The 27,534-nt window shown below is 39.8% G+C and overlaps 1 protein-coding gene across 1 annotated transcript in view; it reads right to left on the reverse strand.

The window, feature by feature from the left end:
- LOC119916405 (thyroid hormone receptor alpha-like) overlaps window positions 1-24,771 on the reverse strand; it is a gene marked incomplete at its 3' end in the record, with an annotated part of 107,639 nt that extends 82,868 nt beyond the window's left edge. The window contains 2 exon segments of the mRNA XM_038736402.1: window positions 7,172-7,250; window positions 24,168-24,771.
- Window positions 24,772-27,534: the final 2,763 nt, after the last annotated feature.

The raw sequence follows: 27,534 nt of genomic DNA on the forward strand, positions 1-27,534 counted from the left end.
CATAAACGTCAAAACAGTGAAAAAGAGAAAATTCACTTGTGCAAGATCGAGGTGCTGATCACTGAAGTAGAGGAGAGAAGAAATATTTTATTTAATGACTTGAACTATTGAATCAATAACAAACGCAAAATGACGGAGTGTCAGTGTCACAGTGGTAGTCAATGCAGCTGCCTCAGAGACTCCTAATGGCTAAAATGAAAAAAACATGGTCTGACATAAAGTGGATGTCAAAAAAAGAGGACAATAGTTTTTCTGATACAGAAATCGAGGTGCTTGTGAGGTGGAGTTAGAAAGTACATTGGAAAGTACATATTGTTTGATGCAGCTTGTTCATAAACAAAAGAAGAGTCAAAGAGTTTTAAAGAATTATTCTATTAAACAAAGACTTTAGGTAGAAAGGTAAACACTCTCTATTGTTGATCACATCAGACACAAAGCTGCCGGCTCCCACTGCTAACAGCCGACTGCCAGAAACAGTGGTTATAGCCTACTTGTATTTGTACCTGGATGGCACAGTTCCGCCAGGTTGGTCTGTCTAATGCTAGATCCAGTTCAGCACACAGATCCAAGAGCACGACTCGAAAGAATCTAAATCGAAGTATTACCCAGTCATCACCATGGGCCAGGAAATCTTCACGGACACTCTCTAATCCTTACACTGCCATGCAGCATTACGCACCGACGAGTGTCATGCAGAATTTATATGTTTACAGCAGTTAGTATCCAAAGTAGGTTTGCTTCAGTCAGTGGTATCCTCCACCCTGGGAGATCATTTGAAGATTGATGTTTGACAGAACACAGTTTTTTTAATGTCGGTTTTGTTATGTTTGGCCTGCATCATGAGGACTGATGATGAGGATGGAGAGTAGCGTTTGTGTGAGAGCTGCTCCGCGGCGTCTCTGTGCGCATGACTGCACAGTCCGTTCACTACACCGGTTTTACACACAAAAACTAAGCTGAAAACTAAATAATCACAGAGGATATTAAAAACTACTGATGCTCTCTTCTGCAATTCTTTAATGCTATTTGATGTTATCTAGGATTTTTCCGATGATCATTATTCCATTCGTTCCTCATAAGTGTGACCGGATTTAAGCATTTAGCATCTAAATGTTGCAGAGAGAAAGAGGCATTCAACAGGCTGGCCACATGGCTGGCCACATAAAATGACTCGCTATAATACATATATATATTTGCAAATGTATTTATTGATTCTTTTAATCTGCAGATTAATGTTTAATAAGAGTATGACGATTTCGATGAAAGCGCTAATCCACTTCAGTTCTTTAGTATATGGTAATTATAATTACAACAATTGGAGGCTTTCCTCACTTTTGTTTGAATACTTAAAACATGGGAAAAAATTAACTACCTTGACAGACACCTCAAGTTTTCATTGCAGAGGCTGCCCGTGACAGTTTGACATGATGTGATTACCACAAAGGTACTGCACGCGGTGGTTGAATTTATACACCTCTGTTTCATTACCATCTATATCAGATGTCCTATCGTGCCGTGTAATTAGAAATTGGTACGTTACACAATCCCCTTAGACCTCACAAATATGTAACTGCTACCAAAGGTTCAAAGCACTGAAGCAGACAGGTAAGTACTAACTCCCGGAACAGGTCGCGATTTAACATCTTTAATTAACATCAGTGTCAGTCTATGTAAACATCCTGCTATCTTAGATTTTGTTCAGATACAGAACCTTAACGCCAGAGGGCTGTAGAAAATGTTCATGCTGTTCCATATATACACCTATGTATGGAAACGGGAGCTCCCAGTGAAACTTGGACAACTTTGAACAATTATCCAGTCCTTTGCTGAAAGAAATCATTCATTGTAAGTTTGAAACTGGATAGCAGTTGATACAGTCATATCTGCTTCACACCATTTCGCTAAGATCATGATATGCAGCCCGGAGCTGCAACAGCTCCGGGCTGCATATCATGATCTTAGCGAAATGCAACATGAACATAACTTATCTAAGTTTTGATCACAGGTTACCAAGCAGGGGTCGGATGCTTAAGCCACTCAGAAAGCAAAAATGCTTCAGTTTTTCCCGACATTTCAGCCGTCATCACACCACACACTGTAATCAATATGTCAATCTTGTCCTTGATGTCTCCCTTCTGTCATGGCTTGAAATTCACAGTTATATCTGAGTGATGAAACAAACTGTTCTCACAGCATGAGAAATATACTTTAAAAGAAGAAAGTCAGCTCCGTAGACAAGGAATAAAGCTGTGTGGCTATGAAAGATTTCAAATGAGTGTCAGTGTTAAAAGGAAACATGACTTTATGTTGGGTGCTGAGACTCAGGCGTGAATTTCTGATGGCTTGTTTGAAGGTTCAACAGATCAATCTTTAACTGACTTAAAGGTTACGTGTGGCGTTTTTTCATTTCAGCATCAACCGCAAAACTCCAGTACTGGTCTGGATCTATGTTTGACCACAGGTGGCAGTATGGAGCAACATTTAGATAATGAGCAAGTTACTGGTTTGTTTGTTTTCTAGCCAAAATGTCATAATATATGGTCCAGCTTCTCAAATGTGGCCTACAATTACGTTGTATACTTTGAATAACTTGCAGCACAAACAAGGTTGTCAAGGTATCAAACAAATCTGATTTATCTAAACAGGGAAGGAAAGCATATCACCCTTTGGATACATCACAAAGATGTTTGCATTCTTCAGCACCAATCAACTCCAGTTGCAATACAAGCAAAGACGTGAGAGGTAAGCAAAGATAACAGGGAACAATATTACCTAACATTAAACCACAAACACTCTCTAACCTCTGCCAACTGTGGTTTGCACTTTTCCTTTTGAGCCTCCCTTTTGACCCCAAAGAGAGTCTTTTAATACAGATTTTGGTATGATGGCATAAGAAAGAATGAAAGAAAATATCAACAAAGAGCTGAAAAAGAGGAACATTTTGTGCTTCGTTGAGGAGGCAAAAACCACTTCCTTTCAGTGAATGAGAGAGCTGTCCAAGAAACCGCAGTTTCATAAAATACCACACTCTCTCTCTCTCTCTCTCTCTCCCTCTCTCTCTCTCTCTCTGATGCTGCAACCTAACCTTACAGCTGCACCTTGTTTATCCTGCACTACAATAAAACCATGTGGCGGAAAGTAGATAGCACTTGCCCATCACAACAAAAACCCCAAACCGTGCAGCATCACAACTCCACCGCTGCACTGCAATGCAGCCAAGACTCCTGGCTACAATGCAGGTGCAGCCACCTATCACAACTCAATTCAACCTGGTATTAGCCAGCGTCATTGTTCAGTTATTGTTGCTTCCGTTGTTGGAAATGTCATTTAGTAGCATGCTTGGTAATTTTCTTTCTAAATTAATATCAGGCTTCTTTGCAGAAAAAAATTCATTCCCAGCACTCTGTTCTGTCTAGACATCCAAGAGCCTCGTGGCAGGTTATTAAGTTGTTTATTTATACCGAGAATAAATGCTTATTCAAATGTCACAAACAAAAAAGGAGACCGCATTAATATAGTGACAGCTTGTGCGCACATCCGTCTGACTATAATGGTTTCATTTTAAATGTCATTATGTCTCTCTTCTGCACAGCGTTAACGGTCACAAAGCTTACTTCTTCCGGTTAATGTGAGGCAGACCTTGAATGGCCATCTGAGAAATTCAATTCACTCAAATTGAAATTGATGTTTAGAACGGGAGCTGTCCAAAAGCATGAGCTGGGATTACCCAGCCAGGTGGTGAGTCAAACTGTCAGAGAATAAAAGTAGTTCAACCGTTGGCTCCAAGCCCACTCAAAGTTTGCCCATTCTGCTTTGCGGTTCCCCAGTACTCCCTGGTTGGAGACAAATGTTAGCAGAGCTCAGAGATTATCTGTGTGTGAATTAAAATATTTGTATTTGTACGTGTGCATGTGGATGTTTGTACACATTTGTCGATTTGATTATGTGCATGCATGTTTGTATTTGTGTGCTCGTTCGTGTTTGTGTGTGTGTGTGCCAGAGCGGGGGAAAGTGATTGCCCGGATGGGCATGACAGATGGGCAGGGAGTGGCTCAGCCTGTTCTCTCTGCCACCTGAGAAGCAATAGGGCGGGATGTGTGTGTCGGTCCAGCGTCCATGCTCACCTCTCATCCCTCTGACAGAAGCCACTTTGTTTTGATTCATGTACCAGCCCCTAAAAAAAGGGTAACTGGTAATGCTAAGCTGTTCTGCACACTACAACAGAAAAATGAGTCTAGTGAAGCTCAAAGTAAGTAAGACTGTATTTATGCTTCATTCACAACTCTGTCTCTCTTTCATACACTCTCTCTCTTCCCACTTCTCTCATCAGCCACCTATGGGCGTTCACTCTTTAGTGATACCAAGCGGATATTGCCATGATCTCCAGCAACCAGTCAAATAGTCACTGTCATAATTTAAATCTGTTGTCTTCTCTGCTTCTGTCAGCTGTCATTTTAGTGCATCATTCGAGCTCACCATAAGTCCACTTCTCATCACATCCAGATCTTGAGCATTCTCTTCATCCCATTACCACCACCACCATCACCAGTGTCTAGACTCCATTGGCGAGGTTTCTATATAATTTCACCACCCGCTTCAAATACTGATTGAACTGGAGTAAGTTACTATTTGAGAACTTGTGGTTAACCAACAAAACCAATGTACAAAACACTGAGGCAGAAGGTTACTCATTTTTAGCAAAGGTTGAATGTCACTTGGCAGAAGGGAGGTGGGTTCGAAACGGAAAAGAAAACGTCAGAAACAGCCACACAATTACAATTACGAACAACACTCCTGCACATTTGCATATGTGCAGCACGGAGAAACATGTTCCAGGCCTAATTAACTTGGCTCCCTGCAAGCCGATGTCTGTACTGCGCCAAAGACAGTTGATTAGAGAACAAAGCATCACTCAGCAATATCTAAAATCAGGAGTGAACGGTGTATTTTTGTGGTTGGACAACGCAACAACAGAGGGGTGTAGTCTTCTCTGGTAAAACACACTTGCTGACTGTGGCACATCAATGTTCTTTTGTCTTTATCTCCCAGTTAAACTTCCATTCATATTACATCAGTCATTTAAGCTAAAATATATTATGGAACAAATCACATCTCAAAGTTAAGATCTGGTTAATGAATATGGCTTTATGTGAATCCAAAGGTAATTTCCAGGCTACTTTTCAAAAGAACCTTCAAGGGGTTGAAAAAATATTTGCTCTCCCTGTATGCTGATCACTAGCATTTGTTGGACTGTAACCCTGCAGTGCTATATGTTGAATGTAAACACAGACAGGAGAGCAACAGCAAGCAGTCACTGAACACTCCTCCTTGCTGGACCATCACAGTGCTACACACACAAGTCTACTCACCACTTTGAGGTAAATTAAGCAAACCTGGATTTATTAACTAGTTAGTTTTGTACTATGTGAACTGAAAATGTACTTGATATATCTGAACACATATGTGTATCTACATACAGTGTAAATTTTTCAAACAAACAAAGAATATGTACAGTGTTTCCCATACATACATGCTTTACTTGGGCTGCCCAGGTAGATTAACAGCTGCACGAGTAAATTTGGCGACCCATTTTTTTTATTGCAGCGCTGCGCAGCGCATATTCGCTTGGCACATCCACTCACTCGGTCGCTCTCTCTCTCTCTCTCTCTCTCGCAAACACGGACAACAGACCGTCTGTGAATTGAATGGTTGGTATTATAAACACCACTGCACAAATAAGGAGAGCTATGTTAACTAAACAGCTGTCGAAGTTACCACGCTGTATAACTGGTAGTCAACAGGTGCATTCGAGTTAACTGGCTTTCGCCGACTTGATAGATTGGGGAATAAAAACAGCGCTGTCAAGTCAGACACAATCTTTTTTGCTCGTTTCAGGTGGATTGGGACAACAGCAACTTTCAGTTATAGCCCCAGACAAAACACATCATCTCCATTTTCCCAAATCGAGGATGAATTAGAAACATCCCCTCTTCCTCCAAACGCAAGTGTTGGCTGTGCATGTGAAGTCCTGTGTGGACCAGCCTTCATCAGGGGATGACTTTGATCTTCATGATGGGGTAATTAAAAAAATAACAGCGTTTGATTTTTCTCATCATTTGAAATAAAAATTTTACCCCCCAATACTTTTTCAGTCTTCCCCTGATGTGACAATTGTTGCTGAGTTGATGTCAGCAGAATCTACACCAGGGAGTAGTAATACCACGCTAAGCACAACCATGAGACCAAATTTGGTAATACAAAACATGAAAATCTATAAATTACGGGGGGGGGAATAAGACTCATGCCTTTGATGTAGGAGACCTGGGTTCGATTCCCACAGCGGCACATCCACCAACGTGTCCCTAACCTCTGGTTGCTTATGTCGTGCAACCTCTGAAATATTTAGCAATTGTAAGTTGCTTTGGATAAATCCAATAATAATTTAAGTAGTTTTCTTGCGTTCCATGTTACTGCTTTTGCATTTAGGCTGCCTGTCCAGTATTGCAAATGGAATAACCACTGGCTTGTTTGAAAGCTCATGCCAGCCAATGCGGAGACAAATAAAATTAGACTAATTATTTTTCCTCTGTAAGACAAACAGAAAATTCCAATTCGGCGTGTCTGATATTTGGAATAAAGGACTGGGTCATTAAAAGCACTGGATGGAGAAATTGTGTGTGAAAAGCACACAAAAGGGGCACACATGAGAGAAAAAGTATTTACCGTCTGATTTAGACAAAGGTATGTGCTTTATGCTTCACTTCTGGTCAATTTAATTCCAAAATTCACTCTACTTTTCTGTTTTTGCTCTCTAATCTGACATGTATAGTTATTGACTGTTAGATTCTCTGCTCTGTACATATGTGCTGTATAGCTCAAATGCACTGTAGATACAGAAGCCCCCCCAAAACCAAATTCGATATCTGCACCTGTGGAAATGCGACACTGCGTTCCAGCATGGAAAAACAAAACCAACCCCAGCTCCGCATCGGTTTTTTGACTTTGTGACTCTATCAAGGTATCACTGTAACTATACACTCACAGATCCCACTGATAGGTTCACAGTTAGGTTCAGAGTTAATCAAGTTTGTGCTGAAACAGGAATATTAGCGACTCAACAACAAATATGTCACCTCCAGAGGTGTGCACAAAGCTATGAAACATTTCTTACCTTGGTGGTCAGGTGTCTTCACTTCAGTGTCGTTTCTTTTTGATCCCAGCCTTTATCCCAAAGTACGTCTCATGGAATTCTGTAACCAGAACAAACAATATGTGATTCCTTCACATCTTTCCAAACAAAAGAAACTTCCACCAGGCCAAACACTCAGGAGAGTGAAAAGGCTTACAGAGTTATGCTGCGAGACATGAATTAGCCAGATACTACAGAATGCTGCAGTTCTGCACAAGGAAATCCACATGGCCACTGATGCATGATTGTACTGCCAAGTCAGGGATGACATGGGAGGAGTCTCAGAGTTCAAGAGAGGAAAATCCCCGAAGGAGGTGCAAGGTTTTCTTGTCTATGCAAACCGATGTCAGATTTTCATGTGACCAGATTACCTCTAAAGGGCTTAGTAGCTAATCCTTTAGCCAAATGAAGTGTCTAACTTTAGGCTTAGGTCTGGCTAGAGGAATCAAAGGGAGTTTATACTACGAACGCTGCTAGACGATAAAGGCCAGGAGTCTGTTCAGGAAAACATTATTCCAGGTACACCCTTAATCATCTCTTTGGCTACTTTACTCTTTATGCAACGAGGCCTATTTATTTACACCTGAGGTAGTATTACAATAAAAGAAAGGTAACATTGACCAGACAGCTTGGCTACGTTGGATTTTGTTATCACTCATACTCCAACTCCAGATGTCACAATCCTGGCAGCAGAAGTGAATACTTAACTGTCACACCTCATCAAATATCATTAAAGTGAAGATGAGAAATGCACTAGTTCTCCCTAGTTCTCACTAGTTAATTACGTCTAAATATTATTTAACGTAACTTTTTTTATTTAACATAACTTTAGCAACGAGCAGCTAACGCTGCTTTCTGACTCTTGACTCTTATTTATCAAAACATTAATATATTTTGTTAAAAAAAGTACTATTTCTAACAATACATTTTTTTACTGCATTATGTCATGGTATGTTGGTATGGTCTCAACATAACAACATTTTAGGGATAATCTTTGTTTATTTCAATAATGGGGAAAAAAACAATATCGGCCAATATATCGGCTATCAGATTTTTTAAATCTCAAATATCGAAATCGGTATCAGACTTAAAAATCCCATATCAAATCGGGCTCTAGTAAATTCTATTCCATTGTACATCTCAATCATCTTTTACTGAACGGGACCAAATGTGCCACTTTGCATTGGATAAGAAAAATTGGTTGGCAGAGGTAAATTGAATAATGCTTTACACCTGTGGCTTTTCCACACACAAACACATGCACACTGTTGGATAAACACACCAATACACAGATATGCAGCATACACATGTGAACAAACAACATTCAGAAATAGACATAATAGGGCTGCAACTAAAATGGCTTTCATTCTCTTCATTTTGTTGGTGAGTTGATTAATCAATCATCAAGTTAGAGGTGTTATGATGACTGATACCACAGTGACACCTCAAACCTTGCTACACACAGTCTTGTATCTGATAGTGGACTATTTCTCTAGATCTATAGATGTACATGCATGTGCCCTACATGTAGTTAATAAAATGTCAACACCAGTGACAAATACTTGTGCCAAGGCAAGCCTAAAATATTTTCAAAATGTTTCTGATTCATTTCCTGTTATTCAACAAGTCTATTTGTGTTAGTTTCCTTTAGTTTTCCTGTGCGTCTCTGGTATACTAGATACATCTTTCCTGGTTGTATCATTATCTGATGATATTCAGCCAAGTAGCACTATACCATTCTCACCTTTCCACCTGACTTGGCAGGCGACACACATAAGGCCACTCCTATCTTGCATTGAGAAGATAAATGATATAAATCTTCTTGGATGCACACAGATGTGACTGCTTCTCAGCTGTGTTATCAAAAGAAACATGGAAGAGGATTGGTGGCCTTTTGGTATGTGATTTTGTCACACAACTGCCGCTGTCTCACAAATCAAAGTCAGTTGATAGAAGCTGTGCGGGTGATATCATACTGAATTTCTGTATTTGGCATTTAACACATTCAAAGGGTTTTTATTAAAGACTTTAATAATAGTCTGTAAAATCATGTTCAATGTTTTTTTTTAAAGTGGACAACAAATAATTGCTAAATGCAGAAATCTAGTAGATGTAGTATTCTTCTTTTATGTTCAAACAATTTCGCAGTTACCTTAATGAAACACTCTTTTTATGAGTGTTTGATACTGTAAGAAACTGCTTTTCAGCTGAGGGAAAACAGCACATATCAAAACACATTGTTCAATACATGTTTCTTCAACTGTGAATACACTCATGCAACCTCATTTTTGAAGGCAGTGGAGCCTATTAAGAGCTTTATTTTTTATTGGAATGCACTGGCGAGGTCAAAAAGTTTTAAACACCCACTTAAACAATGATTTTTCATTGTAAATTTACTCCACTAGTAGGAGCTGTATGTTTTGTCACAGGGTGGTTGTATATTTGAGAATTATTACTGAGAGACTGGGGCACAACTTACCTCTTTCATAACTCAGATCTAAGTACTCAGGTCAATGTCTCTCCAGCTATGGCATTTCAGTGTGGTCACTGGCCATGCATCTGATGCTCTGGCTAATCCATATGCTAAACCAGCTCTCAGCCTCTCAGAGATGGATAAATATGCATTGACACAGATGGGACTGGTAAGACGGCCAACTGCTAGGAGGCAGGGTTAAACTGCACAGCACTCAAGCTACAGAATATGCCCGGTTTTATTTTAAACAGACAAAGGATACAGGTTAGTATTGCAAATAGGAAACAGGAAACATTCAGTCATGTTCAGAAGCCAATTGTACAGCAACATTGAAAAGCAAGAATCAAAACCTGTCAAGTACCAAAAGCTGCCAAAGGGATGTCTGGCCAGATTCGTAACCTCTTTTGCCGTGCATTAGCTGTCTTGGGTCCCTGGCTGTAGAACAGTCTCCCCCTGGAAGTCAGGGCGACAAACTCCGTAGAGTGTTTTAAGTCACAGCTGAAGACTTATCTTTTTTCTAATTGTTTTTGTACATGAGTTTTCATGCTCAGTAAGTTTTGATTCATGATGCCATGGAATTGTTTTGTTTTTATTGTTTCTATTACTGTAGAGCAATTGTCAACTCTCTTCATGCTTCTTTCAACCTCTGCAAGTGATGCCACGAACCGTTTGTTTTCACTGTTTTGTATTTATTGTGCTACCTCCATCCCTCTGTAAAGCAATTCATAACCCTGGTTTTGAAAGGTCTATATATAAATAAATTTTACTTTCATCAGACAGCTTCTGATTAGAATTAAACTTTTTTCAACATGTAGACCAGACAAAGTTCTTGTCATGATGCTTGTTTTTAGACAACATTTAAAATTAAATACCTCAGAATTTTTTCTAAATCAAGAAAATAACTGAAAGAAGGGTATTAAAAAATTGTTGCATTCGGTCCATATATTGCCCCTCATTTGTCATGGTGACACTGATAGGGGTGTCTGTGTGTTTGCACACAGTAGTAAAATAACACCTTAAGCAAACATCATTTCAGCCATTTGTTTGAGCAAATAAAAGATAAGCTGGGAACAGAGATCACTGTGACAGAATATGAGCCATTTTCATCAATATTCCTGCTTTTGAGCAATGATGATGTGTGACCACTGACAGTCACTGAGACAAGTAAGTTGTTGGCTTGCAGATTTGCATATCATAGAAGACTGGACTGTTGACCTTGGCGGAGGTCTGCAGTCTGCACTCTCAGTGCTCTTCTAGTTTCATACTGCATTTCATTTAAAATTCATGAAGCACTGTTCCCCTTGTTGTCAATGTATCTCTTATTTTCAGTAAGTCTAAAAAAGGAAGGTTGTCTTATATTCAGGCCAATACAGTATTTATCCAAGCCTGCTCATCTGCACTGCCATATTCCTCTTAAAAGTGAGATATATAGCATATTTTCTATAGGATTATTGTTGAAAATAATAATTTAAACACCTGTAAGCTCATTTCATTAAGTCAGGATTAGGATATACACTTTCTATGTTTTCATGTAAAGCTGTAAAACTTATTGAAGTATTGACCCTTTCTTTCTGTGAGTTAGTCAGAGATCGTGTCTAATAAATGTGTACGCCAGTCCTGCAGACCAACATTGTGTAGGCAGTCTGTGATGCTTAATCTTCACAATAAAAACAATAATGACAGCATCTCCCAAAACTAGACTGCGACCATTGTTAATCTTTTTAGAGAAATCTGACATTTGGGATAGAACTGTTGGTCAAAAGCTTCATATTATCAAGCTTTTCCCATTTTAAAAGGAAACACGATCATATACGGAGGAAATCTTTAGTCCAGTTATACTTTTGCCGTGTTTTCCCCATGTTCTTCCTCTTCTAGAGCTGCAACAATTCTGGTCGATTCATCTAAAGCCAAATGATAGAAAATTAATCGGCACCTATTGGTCACTGAATAATCATTTAAGTCATGTTTTAAAACAAAAATTGCTGGTTTCAGGGTTTTAAAGTAAGGATTTTCTGTTTTTCTCTATTTTGTATCACTGTAAACTGAATTTAGTTTTTTTGCTCAGACAACACAAGACATTTGAGAACTTCACCTTGGGCTATGTGAAATGATTAATTGAGAAAATGATCAGTCCTAGTGTCTTAGCAAAAGCAAAAGTATGAATAAACTGTAGTGTTTCACTTTTTTTCCCCTTACTAAATAATGTTCTTGCTTTAAGGGGGTTCACTGCTAGACGAATTCTGTCGGGACCCTGGCTCCAGTCTGTTTCTGAGAGCTGCTGTCATACAACTGCAACTTTCTAATAGATGTGGGCTAAGCGCTCTCGTTGCCAGAGAAAGGCCTCAAACAGGAAATGTTGCAGGCTCACTGACACTTTGCCAAACCACCCGCTGAATCACATCCATCTGTTTGCATATTATGCAAATTACCCTCAGTTATTCAAGAGTAAATCGAAGTATGTGTGCTCATCTGTGAGTGAGAGAGAGCTCCTTACCTAATCAGCTTACAAGCTACCATGACACATTAAAATTACTCATGTCAGTTGTGCCACCTATAGGATGCAACATTTCCATATGAGGCCCTCAGCTGATGATGGTGTCCAGACGGCCTTACAGAGAATAAACCTAATTTCCTTTATTTTGACAGATTTTATTTTATTTGTTACAGATGGGCACAGCATGAATTCCATTAATGGTCATTCTAGCTCTAATTCAATTCATTGTTCCTCCACAGCTCTGTGTATAGAATAAGTCATTTCCACACGGGATTAATCCAGCATGGTTTACTTTTAGAGTAATCTGCTGGTTTGCATACTTTAAAAGCTTAGCTGTTACACATGGACTTTCACACACACACACACACACACACACAGCTGTAACTGAGCCAATGTGGAGATTGATCAGCTGGGCCGTGTCCAAATTAAAGCCCGTCCTCTGCAGACATGCCAAGCATAATAACTCTCTCCTCTCTTTGCACTTTTCCTTGGCCAGGGAAAGTGGCAATAGAAAAGAAAACATGCAAGACAGAAAGAGAAAGCAAGAAAAAGAGGTGCAGTTGGATGTCTTGACACCCCTTGCAGAAAAAAGAATGCCTTGCTCTCAGATGTCTGACCCATTTTCTCCCTCTCTCCCTCTCCTTTCTCTCTAATTTTCCTTCCTGTAATCTACAGTAAAGTGGTTCTGACTTAGATTCATTGGAGCTGCAGAAAGCTGTGTATTTCTATAAAACAGAGTGCCACATGACCCAAACCTACACACTGAAACGCGTATACACCCACATACCCAACCTGATCTAAGAAAACACACCATCCTGTGCTTCAACTGACCATTTTGATTTGATTTTACATTATCTGTTATGCGTACTTTGTGTGCGTACCCTAGACGAGGCAGGCACATGTGCAGTATGTGTTCATCAGTATGCATAATGAGATGTCTGTGTTCCGACAGAGGCGGTTCAATAATCAATTATTCAATTGCTGGAAACGCACTGGTGCACATTTCGAATAATAAAACTGTTGCAAAAACATATATTTATATACATATATAAACTTAAATATACAATGATGACAAGAATTCCCCTGGTAGCATTGGTGCATATTAGCATTTTCACATTATATAATAATATATGGTAGGGCTATACACTATGGCCAAAAATGTTATCATGATAAAAAGTTTCTTATCTTTCGATATCGACAATTACGGGTTTTACAATCACAATGCCTGTCTGTCAGCCATCGCCAATGGACGATGGCATCGTCTATCAGGCCAACCCTAGTTTATGTGTTTAAGTTCAACTGCTGAAAAACTGACTACCATAAATAGAATCAATACCGGGGTAAGATTACATAAAAACTGTGACTTTAATGATAAATTTGAAATAAACCAAACCGTCATGGCTAGAAGGCACTGGACTGATGTGATATGGGTGAACTGACCTTTTAATAACATACTGAAATACAAATCAAAGGAAACCTGGAAATCTTATGGTATGATTAAAAAAATTATTGAGGGGAATGTAAAAATTAACTAAATTTGTATTTAATGGGGTAAGCCATGCAAAACAGCCGGTATGACCCTTTAAGTTAATGTTCAGTAGCTACTGCAGAGTAGCAGAGGAGATATGCTTAAGTGACAATCAAGGGGACGGACACGGGCAGGCAGAGGGTAGATGAGGCCAGGGGTTGCCTTCAACTAATCCCCGTGTTAGGTAAGGGTCTCCCAACACACGAACATACACCCACACACATTCAGAAATAACAAGGAGAAGCAATAGAGTGTAAACAATATACTTTCACATGATACCCACACAAATAGGCACATACAGAATATATGAACTCACAGTCCGTCACAAGATCCGTGCACCATCTCACCCTTTATGCTAGTTCCTCGCTCTGATGTTATCCGTTTATAGGTCCCCCCCCCGCCACACACACACACACACACACAAGGTTAGCAAGGTCAGCGCTGCCTGCCTTGGCACAGTAGAGGACTGCAGATGTGAAAGTAGGGAGAGCTTGCTCTGGGGACCAGCTGGAGCCTGTCCAACCTGGACAAGGGTCAGGGACACGGCTGAGAGAACACAAGCAGCATTTGGAGCCTCTCGTCAAATCCCGGCCAACTTGTCACCCTCGTCAGTCACCCTGGGCCTCCATCTAGCCAAATCTTCAATGAATGCACTGCAGACCTCTCTGATAATTTTACACCCTTGTAAAATTTTCATGTTCTTATTCATCTGACAAGTGTTTAATTTATTGTCCTATAAAATTAATTAAATTACAAAAAACAAACAAACAAAAAAAAACACTGATACAAGTTTACACTTCGTTTGTGACACTTTCAATTTTTATCTTGTGAAGCCGCCTTGTGTTTTTGGAAAGATTAGAATCACGGACAAAGAAGTACAATACTATTTTTGTTAATATGCGTGAGCAGATAACAAGAAACAATTGCTCATGTGCATGCTTAAATGAATGCCAAGGGCTGAACAATATACACAGTAAAGTGGTCTGCTATAATTGTAATCATCTGCAGCAGCGCTTTTCTTTTTATCGTATCTGCCAACAATAGAATAAAATATTTTCTTATCAAAATACACAAATTCCACATGTCAAAGTTAAAATGAGTATAACTGAAAAATATTTTTTGTTGCCATTAATGAAAAACTTGATAAACAACTGTTTTGCTACAGGAAGTTGTTACAGTTATACAGGACTGATGGCACCTTATTGCTTCACTCATTGTCATCTTGCATTAAACAAAGTCAAACAGTTGTTGTTGGGCACAGCACTGACCACTCACCGGAGACAGTTTAGACAGAGCTGTACAAACAGGGAGCTGGCTGGGTGAAAAATGAACTGTAAATGAATCTCATTAGCGCAAACACTGAGAATAATGCAACCATGTGTTCTTAACAGGGTGGTGTTCTCTAAAAGCCTGATTAATAATATTTTAACTAAGAATAGCTGCCTGCATGTGCTTATAAACCTGAAGGTTTCTTTTGATGTGCCTCTGGTGGTGTGAATGGGTGTTTGTACATGCTTGCATATCACTTGTATGAGTGGCTGTGCAAGTGTACAACACTTGCATACAAGCTCCCTGACTTTCTGTGTCCAGTGTTGACGGGCCAAAGCTACTGCCGAGTGGTAGTGTACACTAATCGCAGAGTGATTGCCTCATACTTTGCCGATTGAGTTTCCTACTATCCAGGCCAGCTATGTTGAAGGAAACATGAGCCTGTCCTCCACACCAAACACACGGAGACGCTGCAGCACAACAGTGCTCACACAACAGCTTTGCATAAACCCACACACGCACACACAGGCATTAACATGGAACACAGTTCTGACACATGCAATTGTGTAAAAAAATAAATAAAAATTTTTAAAAAGAGGGGGGTTACTTTGCAAATCTGCAAGAAACTGAAGAAGACACTAATGTCTACTGTATGCCAGATTTTGTTGATTGGCGGCAGTTGAAACATCTTAGATTAGGAATGTTCAAGCCTGCCTGATCACAAAGTCTCTTGATGCTTTTACAAAGACCAATGCATAGACACACACACACACACACACACTCACAGCCTCAGGGCGCTTGGCATTAAGTTGGCATTCTGGACCTCCCAGTGTGTAGCTCTTCATCTACTTGGCAAGCAAACACTAACAGGTAGAGATGAAACACGCTCCCTGGCTCAGGTAAAATACCCGGCAAATCCCTGGATTAATACAGCATTAAATAAGAAAATATCTAGGTTGTGTAGAGGATAGGAGGCTTTGTGATTTTACAGTGTTATGTTAATGATTGTTTACATTCCCCACATTGCTCCCAAACCAGTACTTCAAGTTTTTAAAGGCTTAATTTCACAATGTTCATAAGCAACAGAATGTCATTGTGCAGTCGCCTTATTTGATGAGGATTTGTATTATGTTCATTTTGATTATTTGCTCGTTTCACACTTACACAACTTTCCCTTTCAACAATCCAGTACACACCTTTCACATGAATCATACCGTGAACACATTAAAATATCACTCCAAAGCAAGTCACGCCTCCTATGAAAAGAATAACCACTGGCATTTGAATTACATGCTTTTCTTCTCAATAATACTTTATAATACAGTTAACTATGAAGCAGCACAAACAGCAGCACTTTCAATTTAGTAACCCTAAGTTTTTTTCCCCAATTTTATCTTCCCTTTGTTAATTAAAAAAAATGCTTGTTTTATTTGACCAATAGTCCAACCCCAAAAGACATTCAGTTTACATCCAATATGATTTTTTTTAAACCATCAAACCCCTACATTTGAAAACCAAATGTCTGACATGTAAGATGGGCTTGGCTGCACAGCATGAGTTTATAATAACAGGTTTAAAAGGTTAAATCCATATGGACAAACGAATGAAGCCCGCTTAGTTGCTTTAGATTAAAAAAGGTCACTTTGCCCCTTTTCAAAAAATTTTTTCAGATGAACCATGCCTCTAAAGTGCCACTCTAGATGAGGTTGGTGTTGCATCCGCAAAGTTCTGTCCACAAAGCCACAAGGACAGAGGGACATGGACAGAATTAATATCGCCATTTTTCAATCAAGGCATTCTCTTGATCTAAATTAATGTTAAAATTTAAAATGAAGTATCACAAAGAATCACAATGATCAGGTCCCATTAACCATCTCTTTTTTTGGATTATCTTTTAATCACTATCATCACAAATAAAAAAACAGCACAGTCTCAAATGTCAAATGTGTGTGACTTTGCAGGAACTTGAGATAATAATCAAGAAAAGGTGACAAATCAAGCAAAAGTCATCAAAAGCAGCTTTGGCGTCGCAGTATCAACAAACAGTTGACTCACTTGTGTTTCCTGTTACCAACATTCCCTTCAACAAACAGCGTACCAACCTGTAGCTGTTATGCTATGGCAGAAAATTTCCGGCACTATCATTAGCTATTTCATTATTATTCACACAGCAACTGACAAACCACTCTACACTCTGATGTTCACACATACACACAGGAATGTGTGTGAATCCTTCAACAGATGTACTGACCTGAATCAACAAGTGGCCGACTTCACTTTCTCTCTGCAGCAATGCACTCCAAATAACCTGAGGAGGGAAAATAGCCACTGGCGAACAAATGATTCCAGCTTCAGAAAGGTTTTGGTGTGTTGTCAAAAAAAGAACAAGTTTCCTCAAACAGAAAAGTGCTTGGTGGGCAGTTAAGGAGGGGGCCGGCGGAGACTGTGTCACCGTCAGTCACACTTCAAAGACGCTCAGTTAAACTCTGAAGTGATCTTTAACCTCACAGACAGTCATAACATAAACTAAAGTCTAATTCTTCAGCCAGGGGAATATCTTGCACATTCATTCACGTTTGTTTCCCCAGCCAGCCAAGGTTGTGACTCGACCACTGTGAAAACCAGACATGTGACCCAAATCTGGGGCATTCTCCAACTGGGAAGCAGTTTGCTGTAAATTAATAGGAGAGCTGTACAATAACAGCAAGAAAGAAGCAACCTGCCATAACTGAGCATATTAAAATTGTACTATGGTTGAAAGCACGATCCCTAAGCTTTAAAGACATGCTTTTTTCTAATTAATAGGCATACCAGTACAGATATATTATTAACACATACTTGCAATGTTATTTTATAGTGATACTGTTGATCAGTGATTCCTAACCAGGGTGTTGGTCCACATGGGGAACTTCTGCGGTTGTCACAGGGTACTTGTCTTTGGACAAAACAACCAATTTGAAAATTTCGCCTTAGGCTTTGGGAACTTGTTGTGACATTTTATAAACGAAGAAAGACTAATCAATAAAAATAACTACAGCCCTGGTACCTATGTATGGATGTACTGTATTTACAGGTATATACAGCATACAACAAATAATCTAACAATGAGTCTGCCGCAACAAAACACATATCAATTTAGAGTAAATATTCAATTCTTTTTTATTACTTTTACTTGCAATTCCATTCTCTTCAACTCCCCCCCCGCCACACACAAACTGACTCATACTCACTTCACACATTAATTCCTCTGGGGAACTCTGATTATAAACTGATTATTTTCTGCCTCAGGGACAGATACTGAAATTGTTATTGCCAGTTTAATCTCAAATCATCATGAAGGGAATCCCTCTGTATGCCACACGACTCAGTGTTTATGACAGTGTAGAAAAAAGTAGCCAATTTATTGTCTTGGGAACTGGTTGTTTAATATGTCTGCAAATGTGGTGTTACTTAATTTCTATTCCACTGCATAAATTGAAGCAGCTCTCACAGAGAGGGAGTGAAAGCCGTTCAGTGCCAGCAAATGTGGGATGGACTCCTCCTCGTAAAGTGCTCTGCTTCACCCTGGCAAAAAATAAACCTTGCGGGCCCGGGTTCCAAATATTCCTGTTGATGAAAAGCCAGTTGTGAGCAGCCCCAGTTGTACCCAGGCAGAGCCAAGCTGACTGGTTTTAATAAGTGAAAAGTGTGACTGTGTAAAACAGTCTCACTACTTTCTCTGGCCAATAAAGTCCATTTTACAAATGATTATTTTCCCTGGTGATTTGGAAGCCGCCGAAGCACAGGCTGGCTGGGACAGCTACAGAGAGACAGAGCAGCCGAGACTGACAGTGGTGGCACAGAGAAATAAAAGACAAGGGGGAGCCTCCGGTAACCACTTGCAACAGAAACGACTGAAAGAAAACGACTACAGATAAAATGAAACCTAACCTACTAAGAGAAGACAAATGGGAGGGGCAAACTGAGAATAAGCCACAAACTCAAAGCCTGTTGGCTGACATCTGATGTGTCTGTAAGAGCGTTTATGTGTTGGGGGCGGTGGGATGTTGCATTATCTCAAAGACAGCAGGACCCCCAGTGGTCTGTGTCAAGACCGGTGCAGAGCACACTGATAATCTCTTGTCGTGTTCACCATGACAGCATGCTTATCAGCAGTGGAGCTTCACAGGCTTCTGAATGCAACACAAACCAGCTACGACATCACACTGAAAGGTTAGCCTCATTCTTCTCAGCTAATGAGGTTTGAATTGCCAGTGAGGACACACATGCCAGATGTTACAGCAGGAAAAAGCATGGAATTTCGGTTATGACAGAGATGCTAGAGGATGCACATTACTTTTTATTATTACTGATTGATTGATTGATAGATATATAGATATATATATGCTGCCTGCTGCCTTCTGGGAAGAGATATAGAGGTTTCTGGTGCCAGCTTTCCCCCCCCCCAAGCCATCAAACTTTTAAGCTCAAATTCATCCTCAGCACTGCTCCATTGATTACAGTTTATTTCTGTTTGCCATTTTTATAATTGCTTCTGTATTAATGTATATTGTCTGCTATGTAGCAGAAGGGTGTTACAAAACTCAATTTCAGTTATATTGTGTGTGGTTCCAGTTTCTCAAATGTAAATATTTGCTGCTTTTCCCTTTTTAGTATAATTGTACACTGAGTGTATTTGGGTTGGCTGCACATAACAAGCTATATGAAGAAATCACCTTGGGCTCTGGGAACTTAGATGGACAATCTAATCCCAAGACACTTAACCCCTAGTTGCTCCAGAGGCGTGCGACCTCTGACATGTATATGTAAGTTGCTTTGGATAAAAGCATCAGCTAAATGTAATTTTCTGACATTTTATAGACCGAACATTAATTCACGAAAAATGAAAATAGTCAGCCTTAATATTGATCTTTTCACCAGAATTAAAAGCCCAAACTGGGCATTTTGTACTGTGGGCAACATGACCTTTGATCGATAATCTTTTTTGAATTTAACCCAACTACAATATCCCACACCACACTTACCACCAGCTATATATTTGCAAGGGCAAAGCAATGATTTTGACTCTACATTTTAGTGACAAAACAAATGTGATTGGCTATCTATACTATACTTATTGTATAGTATTTGGCAAATCAGGACTCACTTTAATACATAAAAAGAGGCTAAAAGGAGTTGTCAGATATCGATACCAATTAATCTGCTAAAAGCTAAAGCAGATATATCAGCCGGGCCAACTCATCTGACTAATTATAGCTGACATGTCAGTTGAATTCTAGGTGATATATTAAACTGGAAGAGGAAGTCTTGAAAGAAGTTGTCAGTTAAAGTGTCAGCTGAAGAATAAGCACTGAAAGCAGTTGAAGCAACAAGCTGCACAAACTGTTGTATTTTCCTATCAGAACTGTATTTGGTGGAACAAGAGGACGTTTGTCAGCAATAGATGTCAGATTATTATATATGCATAATGATGTATAGGAGGTCGCTGGTTCAAACCCCGGGCTGCCCCGGCCTTTCTGTGTGGAGTTTGCATGTTCTCCCCGTGTCTACGTGGGTTGTCTCTGGGTGCTCCGGCTTCCTCCCACCGTCCAAAGACATGCGGACTAGGTTAATTGCTGACCCTAAAATTGTCCTTAGGTGTAAGTGTGACTGGTTGTCTGTCTGTGTGTGGCCCTGCAATGGACTGGCGACCTGTGACCCTTTACGCAGGATAAGCGGTTGATGATGGATGGATGGATGGATGATGTATAGGCATATACAGACAAAAAACGCCTGATGTTTTGCCTTCTGAGAAATCTCTTCATGCATAAAAGGGCAGATTTATTCGCTCAAATGAAAATAAACTGAATCAAACATTTCTATAAATGTTCTTTGAATAAGATGGCTTTGTTGATAAGATGCATCTAAATACAGTATGTGAGTAAACAAAAGCTAAACTGTATGCTGCCATATAATCCATTAGCACAGTTACAGTGCGTGATAATCATGTGACATTCTGGTTGACAGCATCTGCTGTGGCTGAATAGATCCTATGAACCAACCTACAAGTCTATAGCACATGGGTGCTATGATTTAATTAGTCTAAGGGAAAAACACAGGCAACATGGTAAAGCGCCTTGGGGTCCAGCTTCTACAGGAATGAGTAGCTGTCAACTGAGGTCAAACAGAAATAAAGGTAAAAGATAAAAGGTATGTCACGCTATTGTAGTCTAGGACATACATGTACAGATGAAAAGGCAACAATAAAATGTTGTGCTGTGCTTATTATCAGCTACAAATATGTCACTTTTGCTGACCTGTAGTGATAAGCTCCCCCCAAGGTCAAATAAGTATATTTATTAGGTATTTTTCAAACCTAAAAAATCTAAATCAGGATAAAGAGGTCTCTGGATATTTAGCTTGACATATGGGCAAACAGTGTAACTGCTCATCATTCTCCTTTTAACTTCCAAAGTCATCCTGAGTCACAAAAGAAGTGGAAATGGGAGGCAAATCCTAGGATCATCCCACTCAGCACCACACTCAGTTCAGGAATAGCTCTTGACATATTGGCCTACCCAGCATGCCCTCTGCCTCTCTAGACAGCTCTGACATCATTATACAACAGATACAGACCAGGACATCAGCTGCACAGCCAAGGTTATATAAGCAAACGCTCTATGTTTCTCAGCATTAAGCGCCTTTTCCCCACCGTGGGCGAATTGGAGGGGATGGGAGCAGACGAGGAGAAGGAGGGGTGAGGAGAAGGGAAAGGAGCAAGGAGGCCAGGAAGAAAGACAGACAGAAACAGGGTCACAAAAAGAGAGGCCCGTTGGGGTGCTTTCTGCTGGGAGAGACTGAAGAAGGTCACTCCTGGCCCCCTAAAGGAGCCCCAGCCAACAGGAAGAGAAGACGAGGAGAGAAGAGCTGGACCAGGTCACATGGGGCTACACCCATCCACCTTAGTGTGCTCTCTCATGTACAACGCTGTTACATCACTCAGTAGGAGTCAGTATTTCCTATTTGCTTTCCTTCTACGGATGAAAAAAAACATTTCAATAAAAGGAAATGGGAAAAAATAAAGTGTATACTTAGAGAAAACGTTTTCTTCAATGGATTTGTCCAGGGCTAATAATCAACTCAGGGAGAGAACACTGCGATTAAAACTGATGGCTAATGATTAATGAACAGTGGGCATCTGGGGCCATAACAGCTGATCTGACATAAATTAGCTTTGTTTTAGCCAGTTTTTGTGTAACATGCAGTACAGACTCTGCAGAGGTTTAGTACCCCATATATCTACATAATAATGACAGAAACATTATTTATTAATGACAGTGTATGTAATATTCCAGATGACTTTGAGCTTGAGTATTTATGTTAAAAAGCTACATGTTCCCCCAAACTCAATTTCATCTGTTGTTTCTTGTTCAATTTCTATAAGATGTCACATTGAGAAAAGCTGTAAGAAATATGTGTTGTTCCTGATTAACTGTACTCATACTGTAATATGAGAATAAATTATTTGCAACCTTTTAAAAGACATCTAAAGTCCAATACTTCAATTAAGGGGTGAACTTATTCTAGCTTATAAAAAATGTTCACTAGACCCTGTTTATGTGAACATCCATACACTCTGCCTTTTAAAATAAGCTTCAGAGCGCCAGAGGAAATGCTTCTGTTGCCAGCTTGATGGATTCAACTGCAAGAGCACACAGCTTTTAGACTGTCACTTTCTATCAGCAGCAGTGTAAGATACTACTGTGAAAATGAATGCGACTGAGAATGGAGACCCTGAAAAAGCTCTGGGCAGAGTGGTTACATTGAGTGATTTAATTATTACAGCGCTGTAATGTGGTGATGAAGGCCTCCACACACAAACAGCTGCAGAACACACTAAACAAACTGTCACCAATATATTCATGATTTGCTGTGCTCAATCGTGCACTGAGATTATTTTCACTGGGGATTTTCACATGGTCTAAGTGAATTATCAAGTGTCAACAGTCAGTCTGGCCTTCAGGACATCAGGCTGTGTTATTAAAGTGTTTCCTGGCAGGCTTAAGAATTTTAGTTAGTATATAATCAGTGCATTTATTTCATGGCAACTTCCTGGGCAGTGCTGTCTTTAAGGAAAAAGTACACCCTATTGTATTGGGCTGGACTGCATATTGTGGGCATGTTTATCTAAAGCACACCATTTTTTCATACAACTGAGTCACACAGTCTGGTACTCTAATATCCGACCCTGACTGTTTTAATGCAATGCACATTGCGCCTCACTAGAACAGTCTGTTCTGATACTGGCAATTTCTGATGCGTATCAACTGACAAGATCAGACAGTGATCATCTGGGCTGCACTGGACATTTGTGATAATACAGTAAGTTATATAACCATGAAGTCAAAAAAAAAAAGGGTCATTAACTCTGAATGCCAGTCTGTGACCATCACAAGGACCATTATGCACAATGATAAACAATGCAGATGAATTATATGAATGTTAATGACCCAATGTTCATACTTAATTTGGTTAAGAAAGATTTTATGCCAGATGAGCAAATGCAAGTTGACCTTTATTTACAACCTTACTTTAGTTACCAGCCTTTATTTGGATCAATAGTACTATAATAAACACTAGAATACCTTACTGGAAAGGTTATTGAAATAAAAATGTCAACTGCATTTAAAAAATAAATCACTTCTACTACACCTCAAGGAGAAAAAGAGGAAAAGCAAATTAGGGTCAAGTAACTGAATTGAACGGCTCCCTATAGGAGTACTATGGGTGTATTATAGTTAGTGATCTTTATCGATCAGTCTATCTGCCTGTGTGTGTGTGTGCACGTGTGCATGCGTGTTTGGACCATGCGCGCGCCAGAGTGCAGCAGGCACACGTCCAAGTTCGGGCCTGTGTGCAGCACACAGTACAAGCATGATGCACTAAAAAAAATAAAAATAAAATAAATAAGCACATCTACCCTATGTATATCCGGCAGTGTTATCGTTTGATTGACAACAACCACTAACCAGAGACAAACGTCAACAGTAGTAGCGGAATGGCTGCAGACCAACAAGGTTAGAGCCTGCCTACTGTTACTTACAGTAGGCTACACCGTGTGTACCTTGGCTGCTGATCTGATCTGTCAAACCGGCCCAGGCTACTGACGCTAGCCCAGCCAAACAACTGTGTGCACACTACGCTGTTGAACGCCGAGCCTGATAACGACACTTACCGTCGGTTACTCCCACGCGGTCTGGACACCAGTTTCGGTTGGATATTGTGGCATTAAGGCGGAAATGAAGCGGGAGAAAGTCAGCGGGGCTCCTCCGGTTTCTGCACAAGTGTAGCGGCAGCGCTGAGTCCCCTCACTCCGTGCCCAGTCCTCCTCTAAGCTGCGGCGCCTCGTACTATCTAATTATCTCCCTCTTCCCACAGCTCCCCGAGCTCCTTCCTGCAAAGCTTTTGCGTGGAAATGAGGAGTTTGTTCCCCTTTTTGCTGCCTTCCAGTTGCGTTTGGACGGGCTGCAACGACAGGAGGGAAAGAACCTAAAAAATCAATACTACACGCTCGCTCCTCCCTCCGCTTATGCACAGTACAGTAAGGGGAGCGCTCTGCTGTGTAACCACTTATTAAAACTATCTACCGCTCTCTACAGGACCACCACTGTAAAGCACGACTGTACACAAACACATGTTGGGACGTTAAACGTGAAATGCGGAACATCCAATGACTCGAGTTGTCTCCACTTCCCTTATTTATTGACTTCATCACGGCGCATTAGCCCTCCCTCTTCCCCTCATCCTCCTCCTTTTGGGAAGGTGAGAGTAGCCAGGTAGATACGAAATTACAGAATCGGTGAAGGGACACGACTGGGGGTATTAAATCTTGTAAAAAGAAACACTGGCTACCAAAAATTTGGGGCATTAGGCATAATTGTTAGTTATCTGTCATGAAATAGTTAGTCAGAGATAATATCAAAATAAAATAATACAATACATTTCATGATTAGACTCACTGTGGTCCAGCCCTTTTTTGAATAGCAATATATTGATTAGTGCTGAATCAAAAACTAATAAATCGGTTTGATCAATTATTCATCAAAGTAATTTATACAGCAAAAATGCTCAACATTTCCTGGTTCCTGCATCTCAAAAAGATGAGGATTTACTGCTTTGCTCAATTTTTTTAATCATTGTAAATTGAATAACTTGGGTTTTGCACTTATGGTTGGACAAAACAAACTGACTATTGTAACTGATAATTTTCATTTTCAATTAATATGTAATTTCTAATCTGTTAATCATAGCTAAAATGTCAAAAAAAAAAAAAGGTGATAATGCTATTCCATCGACAGTGGTATCACTCTATATGTTGATAACAGAATTGAATTTGGACAGCATATGATTTTGACTGCAATTTGTAAGTGATACTTACTAGCATGGTGGACAGTATTACAGAATAAACACAAGCAGAGTGGATCAGGCCCCACACTCCATCACTCTAAATTAGCTTTAAATTACAGTAATCCCTGGCATGCTGTACATCATTCTACTTATTTAATGGCTACTAACAAATCTTTGGATGTGCAGACGGACAGACAGAAGTAGATCAGATTCTTCTTCGTCATCATTTTATCTGCATTGCATTTAAACCGGAGAGATAATATACTCCACTAATGTTGATCAAAATGACAGCTGGAAAAACAGAACCTGCAGCTACAAGCTACAAATAGTCCAAACGGCAACAACGGCACCCTGAAAACATCTGGGATCCTGATGTCAGTGTCGCCAAAGAATCTGTCAACACTTTTTTAATTCATACCATCACATCTTTATTTAGAGTAAAGTGCAACGTAGAGCAGGCAGGGCTTATGACATAATGTTCAATCAGATAGCTTCAGCTATGATTTAAAAGATTTCCTCTTCCTCTCCTGAGTCTTGGAGGAAAGTCTGTACTAAGCAAATTAGTGTTGACCGTAGCCAAAATAAGTCAGATATTTCTGTCACTAATATAGCAGACAAATACACTGTATGCAGGAAAACACCAGCTGTGAGACTGACACAGACTTCTAGCACTGAATGCCCAGAAGTGTGACATTTACATTTGATGGTTTTCAGTTGCAGGAGTGGAGGAGGTGGGAGAGATAAAGGTTTAAGTGCACATGCTTTTGCAGCACACTCATAAAATATCTGGATTTGATAAAGGTTGTCTCTTAAACCATTATCGATGTGTGTGTGAGTGAGATTGTGTGTGCATGCCTGAACAAGGATTGGACATTTCACTATGTAGGAGTGTGTACCATATCTGAGTCTTCATACAGGGAGTGGCTATTTTATTACACTTTTCAATTTCCAGGAAGAGTCTCTTCTTTTGAACAATGGCGATCAACCAATTAAGTTCCATCCACATCCAAAGCCATAGGATGTATTGAGATCTTTCACATACTAATGACTTAACTTGTGTTGATCGTCTTGGTTTTGGTATCTGTTCCACTTTTAAGTGGCCATTGCATATATACGATTTAAAGGGTTGTGTCAAGTTTGGAGTGCACAAGTTGTTCTGTAAAAAATACACTCTTAAATTCAGCTGACGCCAATATGAAGCGTCAGCAGGCTGAGTTGGCTAAATCAAGTTAAAGTTAGTCTTTTTAGTGTAAAATTCCTTTTTTTTGTGTTTCCAAAAACAGTGTTTTCTTGCTGAGCCATGGCGCAGGTATATGTTCTCATACAGTAGTCGCAGGGAGGGGGGTAGGGGGGACACATCACAATTACCAAAACAGAGATACCTTCTTTATTTGGCAAACTAATCTTCAATAGTGCAGTCACACTAATAAGTAATCACACCACAAAAATTGCAGTAGGCCATTTTGCCCTTTATTTTTTATTATTATTTATTATATTTATTTATTGCGAAGATTTCGATTAATTGTTCAGGCTTAGTCTGGACCACACTGGTGAACTGACCAACATTTGAATCCCTGCATCCACACTGACTAAAAATCCAAACCTATACTTTAAACTTAGTTGGTTGGCAAAATATCAAAAAACAAGCCAATACCAGCGCTGAAAAAAAAAAAAAAAATACGTACTTTTGGCTGCGTTTTATAAATGTCACTCTACTTCTCATATTGGCACCAAGCATTGGCACTGGACATAAGTCGCAAACTGTAGTATCGTCCAAATGAACATTATACGTAGAGAGATTGGGCTGTAAAGGAGCTGGAGGACGTTGCCATGGAAAGGGCATGCTGCCTCAGTAATGGATGCATACGTGAAAGAGTGCAAGGATGGACAGATGGATAACAGCCCTTCAATATGAATATATTCCCCCCACAGACTCTACAAAAATGTGGACGTAGCATCTGGCACCTTTGAAGCTTTGATATGGGTTTACCATTCGACGCCATTAAAATTCTAATTTGGTCTATAGGGGAATATTGGCACAGATAAATCTGTGTTTTCTGCAAAGAGTCACAGTAGTGTGATTTCTTGATTTTGTATTGGTTGTTATTTTCTATTGGCTTCCTGCAAGCCTAGATTGACACAATATATTTGGTGGAACAGTGCTAACACAGCTATGCTAAAACAAAAAAGTAATA

Source organism: Micropterus salmoides, unplaced genomic scaffold, assembly GCF_014851395.1.
Source record: "Micropterus salmoides isolate LMB-PRFRI ecotype aquatic unplaced genomic scaffold, ASM1485139v1 Ms_hic_scaffold_21, whole genome shotgun sequence".
In the NCBI taxonomy this organism is placed as follows: Eukaryota; Metazoa; Chordata; class Actinopteri; order Centrarchiformes; family Centrarchidae; genus Micropterus; species Micropterus salmoides.